Below are 8,335 nucleotides of genomic sequence, written 5' to 3'. Positions count from 1 at the left end.
TGAGGCAGGAGAATGGCGTGGACCAGGGATGCGGAGCTTGCAGTGAGCCGAGATCGCACCACGGCACTCTAGCCTGGGCGACAGACGAGACTCCGTCTCAAACAAAAAAAAAAAAGAAAACTTTACTCGCTGGTAAGAAATTACCAATGCTTAAAATGATAATTTTAATTATAAGAAACATTAGGTTGAAAAGATAGTGTGTTCCCTGAGATCTCATTGTCAAATAACATACAATGCTGCAGATAAAAACAGAGATCAGCATAGTTTTTAGGAACTATACTTCACCCTCAAATTTATTTGGATACCTGGAAATTCATTTGCCATCATCAAGCTTAGGGTGATTTATTATAAACTGGTTAACATAATTGAGCATCACAGCATCTTGAGACAGTTCTAGTCTGCAAATGTAAGTAAACCACCACTGTACTTTACAGTAATAACACAAAACCAACATCATACTGTAAGTAAAAGACGCTGTTATCGTGTTATTATGAAGAGTTATTATGAAGGTTGTCATTGTTGTGCATACTTTCTTTTTTCTGAAAATATTTGATCTTTACTTTTTGTGTGCTTTGTAATATGTGCTATGAGTGTAGTCATACATATATGGAGATTATATATTAAGCTATATCTATATCAGGGGTACATGCCCACTTTTTTAACTTTGAAGTTCAGAGGTACATGTGCAGGTTTGTTATATAGGTAAACTTGTATCATGGGGGTTTGTTGGACAGATTATTTAATCACCCAGGTATTAAACCTAGTACCCATTAGTTATTTTTCCTGATCTTCTCCCTCCTCCCACCCTCCACCCTCCAATAGGACCCAGTGTCTGCTGGTCTCTTCTTTGTGTCCACGTGTTTTGATCACTTAGCTCCCACTTATAAATGAGAACATGCAGTAAATGTGCTTTCTGTTCCTGTGTTAGTTTGATGATAATGGCCTCCAGCTCCATCCATATCCATACAAAGGACATGATCTTATTCTTTCTTATGGTTCCATAGTATTCCATGGTGTATATGTACCACATTTTCTTTATCCAGCCTATTATTGATGGGCATTTAGGTTGATTCCATGTCTTTGCTATTGTGAATAGTACTGCAATGAACATATGTGTGCCTGTGTCTTTATGATAGAATGATTTATACTCCCTTGGGTATATATCCAGCAATGGGATTGCTGGACTGGATGGCATTTCTGTCTTCAGGTCTTTCAGGAATCACCACACTGTCTTCCACAATGGCTGAACTAATTTACACTCCCACCAACAATGTATAAGCATTCCTTTTTCTCTACAACCTTGCCAGCATCTGTTATTTTTTGACTTTTAACAATAGCCATTCTGACTGGTATTAGATAGTATATCATTGTGGTTTTGATTTGCATTTCTCTAATAATCAGTGATGTTGAGCTTTTTTTACATGATTGTTGGTTGCATGAATGTCTTCTTTCTGCTTCAGTTCTAAACCACATGGATCACCGCTGTATAAGCATTTTTCCCCTTTTGTGCCTCAAAAATGACCAAGAATCACTAAAACCAATTACTTGTAATTTTAAACAATTTTTATTACTTGCAGTTTCCCTCCTATTTATGTTGCAGTATGCCCTCTTTCCCCACACTCACTAGTAGTAATAACATTTTTGAAAAGGAAATGAAAGTAGATGTACACTTGCTTTACTCACAGTGAAATAGCACAGACATGGAGAGAAAGCATCTTGTTCTTCAGCCATCTTGAAGGTGTAGAAGAAACCCCAGCAGAAGAGCAGTTGTGATAACAGAAGAGAAAATCAGGCCACATTTTCAGGGTTGGGGCAAAATAAAAAGAATGTAATAAAGAGGCAGTCGAACCCTAAGAAGTTGCCTTAAAGAGTCATTTCAGGAGGCTTTGGCCCTTTACCTGAGCTGTATCCTATCTTCTGGATCTGCCTTCTTTCCCATGCCAACTTTTCTGCTTTCTCCCCCTTGACTACTCAGCACTGATTATGAGAGTAAGGGGCCATTTAAAGGTGGGAACACTGCAGAAGAGAGAGACTGATGATTCACCGAAGTTCACACACAGTATGGAACTGATGGGAAAATGGATATGCTGGAGGAGTATGGCTCACACCTCTAGAGAGAGAAAAGTTCTGGGATCCAGTGGAGGCCAAGCCAAAGTCCCCCATCACTGTTTCCATCTCCTTCTCAATAGATCCACCAAGGAAATGATACCTTGCTTTTAAACTGGTCTATTTGCTTATTATTCTTCCTCTTAAAAATTCACCAATCAGCAGAAGTGTCTGACATGGCAGTAAGCAACAACATGTTATTGGGTTGACAGTCAAATTATCTTAAACCGTAATCACTCTTTCAATACTGTTCCTTTCAGCATGACAGACCCATGAGGATTGTTTTGAACACTGAGTGCCTTACCTTGCACATCAGAGCCCCCCTAACCTCATCCTTCTTTCAAACTCTCCTGTGCAATACACAAATGCCTTGGAACGTCTTATAGCCCTATGCACTCTAGCTTCCGTTTACCAGGCACATGGGCCAATACCCTTGTTTTGAAAACAGGAAGAGTATTGCTGTGAATGAGAAGTTGGTGGGGACTTTGGAAGGAAACTAATGGTGTGTAGAAGTTGTTGCATAGGAGGGCCATGGGGCCAAGAGCTGAGGCAGATTGGCCAGGTTTCAGAAGGTCACTTTGGTTTAGGAAGTGAGGCTTTGTGGGAGGTAGGGAAGGTGCGCATATGCGTAGCAAGAGATGTCAGCCCTGCCTGATTTCATGGTGGTGATTACTGAGTGATTTCTGGATTAGCCTTTCACACTTGAGGGTTCACTGAGCACTGGCCACTTCCTCCTCTTTCCCATTCTTGTTTTCTTTGCTTTTGAAACTTTCTACCCACCCCTCCTTTTCCCCCAGTCAGGAGAAGATTTATATGAAGTTTTTTGTTTTTTTTTTTTTGGTTAGCAAAGAACAGCTTCTTGCAAAGTGCATGGCACAGTAAGGTAAGGTGATGTGAGAGCAGCACGTGAGGCCGCACTCACCCTGGGCAGAACCTAGTGGGTCTCTGGTACGGGGACTCTGTGGAGACCAGGACTAGGTGGAACCACGGGGCACTTGCCTAGAGTGCGAAATTTGTTGGGGGTTGTAGGGGGTGGGGGGTGGGGAGGGTGGAACTCAGTAATCAAGACAAATTATATTTTCCAGCAATGTTTTAAAAAATCGAATTGGCAGAATATGGCTCATGAGGCAGTAGCCTGTTTCTGTAAATAAAGTTGTGGTGAGGAAATTTGATCCTGTCTTTCGGACAAACAGAAAGATACATTTTGTTCTAGAGAGAGGTCAATTTAATCCACAAATAAGCCAGAACAAATTTAATTTATTTGGGGATCCTTGGAAAACTGAAAGAAGACCACACTTCTGTGGCCATTTTGGATCAAATCAGAAGCCTCAAGCCAGGGCAGAATCTGCCTGCATTGACACCACCTGGCATGATGGGCAGGGACTTGTAAATATGAAGCAGGTTCTGTGCCCACTTTACAAAATTCTCTGTAATATTCTGTTTCCCTTTTCTCCACTTCCTATTTTTAATACTCTTGAATAGCTTAAGTGATAGCAAAATATGTGTTGCGCAAAGATTTAGTAGAACTCATAAAACCACTAGGTCCAAGACCTTTTATTTCCTTACTTTTTTTTCCTGGTAATTTTTTATTGACTGCTAGGTACTGTGTAGGACAGTAGAGACTGAGATAAATAGTAGATATGCCATACCTGAACATGGGCACAACTCTGCCATTGCTCACCTCTCGGTGTAGGGAGTTGAGCGAATCTAGTAAAGAGTTGAGCTGAGTTTGGGTTTTGTTGTTATTATGGTTCCCTTCAGTGCACTACTGGCTTCAAATTCCTCTGGTATTAACTGGTGCTTGGGGTGAGGGATGGCTTGCTGAAGGGTTTTTCTCCATGTTCCTCCTCTATCCTCAACTTTAGACCTTCACTGAGCACTTGCACCTGAGGAGGGTGGGTCTTCATACTCTTGCCTATTCCCTCAGCAGTAGACTATGCTTATTACCTGGTGCTTGCTAGCTGGGTGGTAGGGGGAAGGGGTTTCTCTGTTGTCTTGATCCACTTTAGTCTTATGTAGGCCTTAAGATCCTGGTGTTGGAGACAGGGTGCTTTCTCAGTGAACCTACCCTTTCTCCAGCATTAGTTTCCTCTAACAATCTGACCTCAGCATAGTTTCCTGATCCTCCCTGACAGAGGGCTTTTTCTTTTCACTTTTCCCAGCCACATGGGTTTCACCTGTGCCCTGGGGGAAAGAGAGTTTGCCACCTCCCAAATCTAGCAGCTTAACAGAGTCCAGCTGGGGCTTGACACTTTCCTGCAGCAGCTGGGTGGAGATCCATGGGAGAAGAGCCCAGAAGTGGGTGTAAAGCACCATCATGTCTACAGCTCCCAGTGTTTCTGTACTCCCACATTAGCCCACATTTGGCATCTAACAATTAGTTAAAAACTTCAGCTGAATTATTCTTACTGCCTTGTATGACATTTGTGTCTCTTATTCCTGGGCCCTGTCATAGGAGAGCCAGGGCTTGTGTCCCAGCTTCCACTGGAGGCTCCTGTCTTTCCTTAGATTGAAGCTATTCAGTTGCCCTGTAACCTCAGCTCTCTGATGGAGTCAAGAAACACGATTTTTGTAGATTATCAGGCATTTTCTGGTTGTTAGATGAGAGCAATGCTCTTTCAGGCTTTCAAACTCCTGGGCAGAAGGGGGGATATCCTTGGAACCATTTCCTTATGGTAAACTTCAATTTGTTTTTCAAATTCTCCTAAAGGTTTTAAGGTTATCCCTTCTCCTGAAGTCTATTTTTTAAATTTACAATTTCCTTAAAAAAATTCCACTTATATGCCTACCAATTCTGTTCATACACACACACACACACACACGACATTCACTTATAATATAATATATGGTTATAATATATGCAGTATTCAATTATAATTTTAAAATCTCATCTAATTTTCTAGGTATATCACCTTTCCAATTCTTCACAATTGCTATTTGTGTCTTTATTCCTTTTTTCTTTTTTTGATGTGACTACCCATAGCTATTTCATTAGATTTTTCTAAACTACTTGTTCATGTATTGATCTTAAGAGTCAGCATTTAGTTTTATAATCATTAAGGCTTTTTATAAAGAAAGACTTTATTTTGTTTTATAAATTTATATTTCATAATTTTCTGAAGTTAGTCTAGTTTGGATTTTTTGTCATTTGGGGGTAGTTTCTTCAGTAAATCAGGCCTTTTTAAACAATTATATTAGTTTTATGATTCAGCAGTTTTTGCCTTAATCCTTAACAACTTCATTAGTCTATGTTTAATGACTGTTTTGTCATCCTTTTTGTAGTATGCTTAATTTATCTCCAATCTTGTTTTCTAATAGATATAATTAGCACCACCCATTGTGTCACCTTGACCCAAATCACACACATTTTTATATGCCATGCTCTCAGTGTCAGTTATTTCCAAATAATAAGTAATTTCACCTAATATAAAAATGAGCAAAATATATAAACATATAAGTGATTTTAAAAGAAATAGGAAATAGCCCTTAAACAATTAAAACATGTTCAACCTCACTTATAATAAGGAAAGTACTAAAATACAATTTCTTGCCTATCAGATCAGCAAAAATATCAGTGTGACAACACACTCTGCTGGCAAGGCTGCAGGGCAAAGACCCTCATATATCGCAAGTGGAAATACAACAGCGAGCAAACTTACATTTGCATTTTTCCTTCTGACCCAGAAATCACACTTCTGGAAATATATTCCAAAGATACATTGGCAAAAATACAAAATTTTAAATGTACAGATTTACTTATTGTAGCAGCATTGTTTGTAATTACATAAGACTGGAAACACTCAAATGGCCATGAATAAGGGCCCAGTTGAATAAACTAAGGTACATTTACACGTCAGAATGTTATTCAGTTGTAAAAAGGAATGAGTAATATCTCTCTATTACTAAGATGTCCTCTAGAGTATACTGATAAGATAACAAATCAATTAACAAAGTTTATAGTATAAAAAAGGAGGGGATACAAATGTGTATGAATATATGTCAATATTTTCAAAAAGAAACAATGAGAGTATCAAATAAAATTAATTTTTAAAATGGTTACCTTTAGGAGGAGGGAGGGAACAGGGTAGGAAGGATGCAATTGGAAGACAGACTTATTTGAATGTGTCTTTAAAATAGTTATAACGTTGGAACTGTATGCATATTTTACATAATTAAAAACCAAATTAAATCAAAACTAAAAAGTAAAGCAATCGTTAAAATTTTTCTTTAAAAAAGGTGACAAATGAACCTAACTTCTTATCAGTTTGATTGCTTGCCATAAAAAAAAAATTCTAAGTAAATTTAAATTGCAGTATTTTCACTCAGTGGGAAAGACTCTAGTGAAAAACAAAACAAATACAAAATCCACAAATAAATCCTAATATGCATTCAGTAGTCTTATGGATAGTAAGAATATGGGATATTGTAATCTTAGCATTGTGGGAGGCCAAAGCAGGCAGATCACTTGAGTCCAAGAGATCGAGACCAGCCTGGGCAACCCCATCTCTGCAAAAAAATACAAAAATCAGCCAGGTGTGGTGGTGTGCCTGTAGTCCCTGGTACTCAGGGTGGGGAGGTTGGGGACGGGGCTGCTGAGGGAGGTCAAGTCCCCAGTGAGCCATTATCATAACACTGCACTCCAGCCTGGGCGGCAGAGTTCCCTTCCTTACAAACCCTTTTGGTAGACGTAGGAGCTTCTGGAACTCTCTTTATCTCTTTGCACTGTGTCCTGGAAGAGTCAGACCCAATGTTCCAGCAAGCTAATTTAATACTTATTTGCATCTATTTGGGTATTCTGCCCGATTTTTAAAGTAACAGTGATTGTATTTTCAATAATCCAGAAATCCAATTATTTCTTTTTCTATTTTATGGCTGTGACAGTCACCCCAGTGAATGAAAGTTCTGATTATGGGAGCCATAATCCTCTAGACTGTTGGGGTAGAAGCTGGCAGGTGTTCAGGTAGGTCATGTTGATTGATGTGGGTGGGGTTCCTCTCCCCAGCATAAGTGGTCTGGGAACTTCCCACATCAGAAGCAGCTAATGGTTTCCTTTTCTTCCCACCACTCCTCCAGCCATGCCTTGTTGTATATGTCAGTTACTCAACTCTGCTCTGCTTCTCTGTCCAGAGCCAGCCATTCTGATAGGAAACTCCCCAGGTTCACTGTTTAAAGCAGTTACTGAGGCTTTTACCAGAGAGCAAACACCACTCTTGCCAAAAATGGGGCACGTGAGAGTGATGGGAAGATCATAACAGGCCAGGCAATTCATAATGCAATCTTTCAATTTTATTTTTTATTTTTCTTGAGACAAGTTCTTGCTCTGTCACCCTGGCTGGAGTGCAGTGGCATGGTCATAGCTTACTGCAGGCTGGACTTCCCTGGGTTCAAGCAATCCTTCTGCCTCAGCCTCCCAAGTAGCTGAGACCATAGGTGCACACCACCACACCCGGCTAATTTTTGAATTGCGTGTGTGTATGTGTTTATAGTAGAGACAGGGTTTTGCCATGTTGCTCAGGTTGGTCTTAAACTTCTGAGCTCAAGTGATCCTCCCACCTCAGCCTCCTAAAGTGCTGGTATTACAGGCATGAGCAACCACGCCTAGCCCATAATGCAATCTTTTAATTTATTGATCACATAATTACTGACAAGGCCCCTCCCTGCACTGTACAAGTTGATCCTGAGCTTGAAATTTCTCTAGAACATTAGTGCACAAAACAGCCCTGACCTTTGCAGTAACCTCCTTCTGGTCTTTTTCTGCTTTGATTTCTCTGTCAGTCAATTCTGTCCTTGGTCTGTATGTCAGGAAATCTTCAGAATTTCTGATCTTTGTAACTTTTCTTGTTTGGTATTTTAATGGAATTTGAAGGGCGGGAGGAAAGTAGACTGATGTGTTCAGTCTGCCAATTCGATCCCCATTTTTTACTGAGTGTGTGAGGATATGAGTGAGTATTGTTTACAAAATTAGGATCACGTTGTATACGTAATTTTGTATTTTGCTTTTTTACTATAATGACATGCGTTTTTTGAAAACACTATTTTCAATGATTATATTTTGAATGAATCTTCACTGTTTATCATACTCAAGAATAATTACTCATATTCTTTTATTTCTTCCATACTAAATAATAAAGTCCTTGAGAAGAGAGAAAATGTCAGCACTATAGATCCTTAAGACAAATTGAAATTCCTGGCATGTAGTAGCTGTATAAGTCTTCATGATTCAATCTGT

Source organism: Colobus angolensis, unplaced genomic scaffold (genome assembly GCF_000951035.1).
Source record: "Colobus angolensis palliatus isolate OR3802 unplaced genomic scaffold, Cang.pa_1.0 Scaffold419, whole genome shotgun sequence".
NCBI lineage: Eukaryota > Metazoa > Chordata > Mammalia > Primates > Cercopithecidae > Colobus > Colobus angolensis.
The sequence above is the reverse complement of the archived record's forward strand: the minus strand, read 5'-3'. Positions refer to the sequence as shown.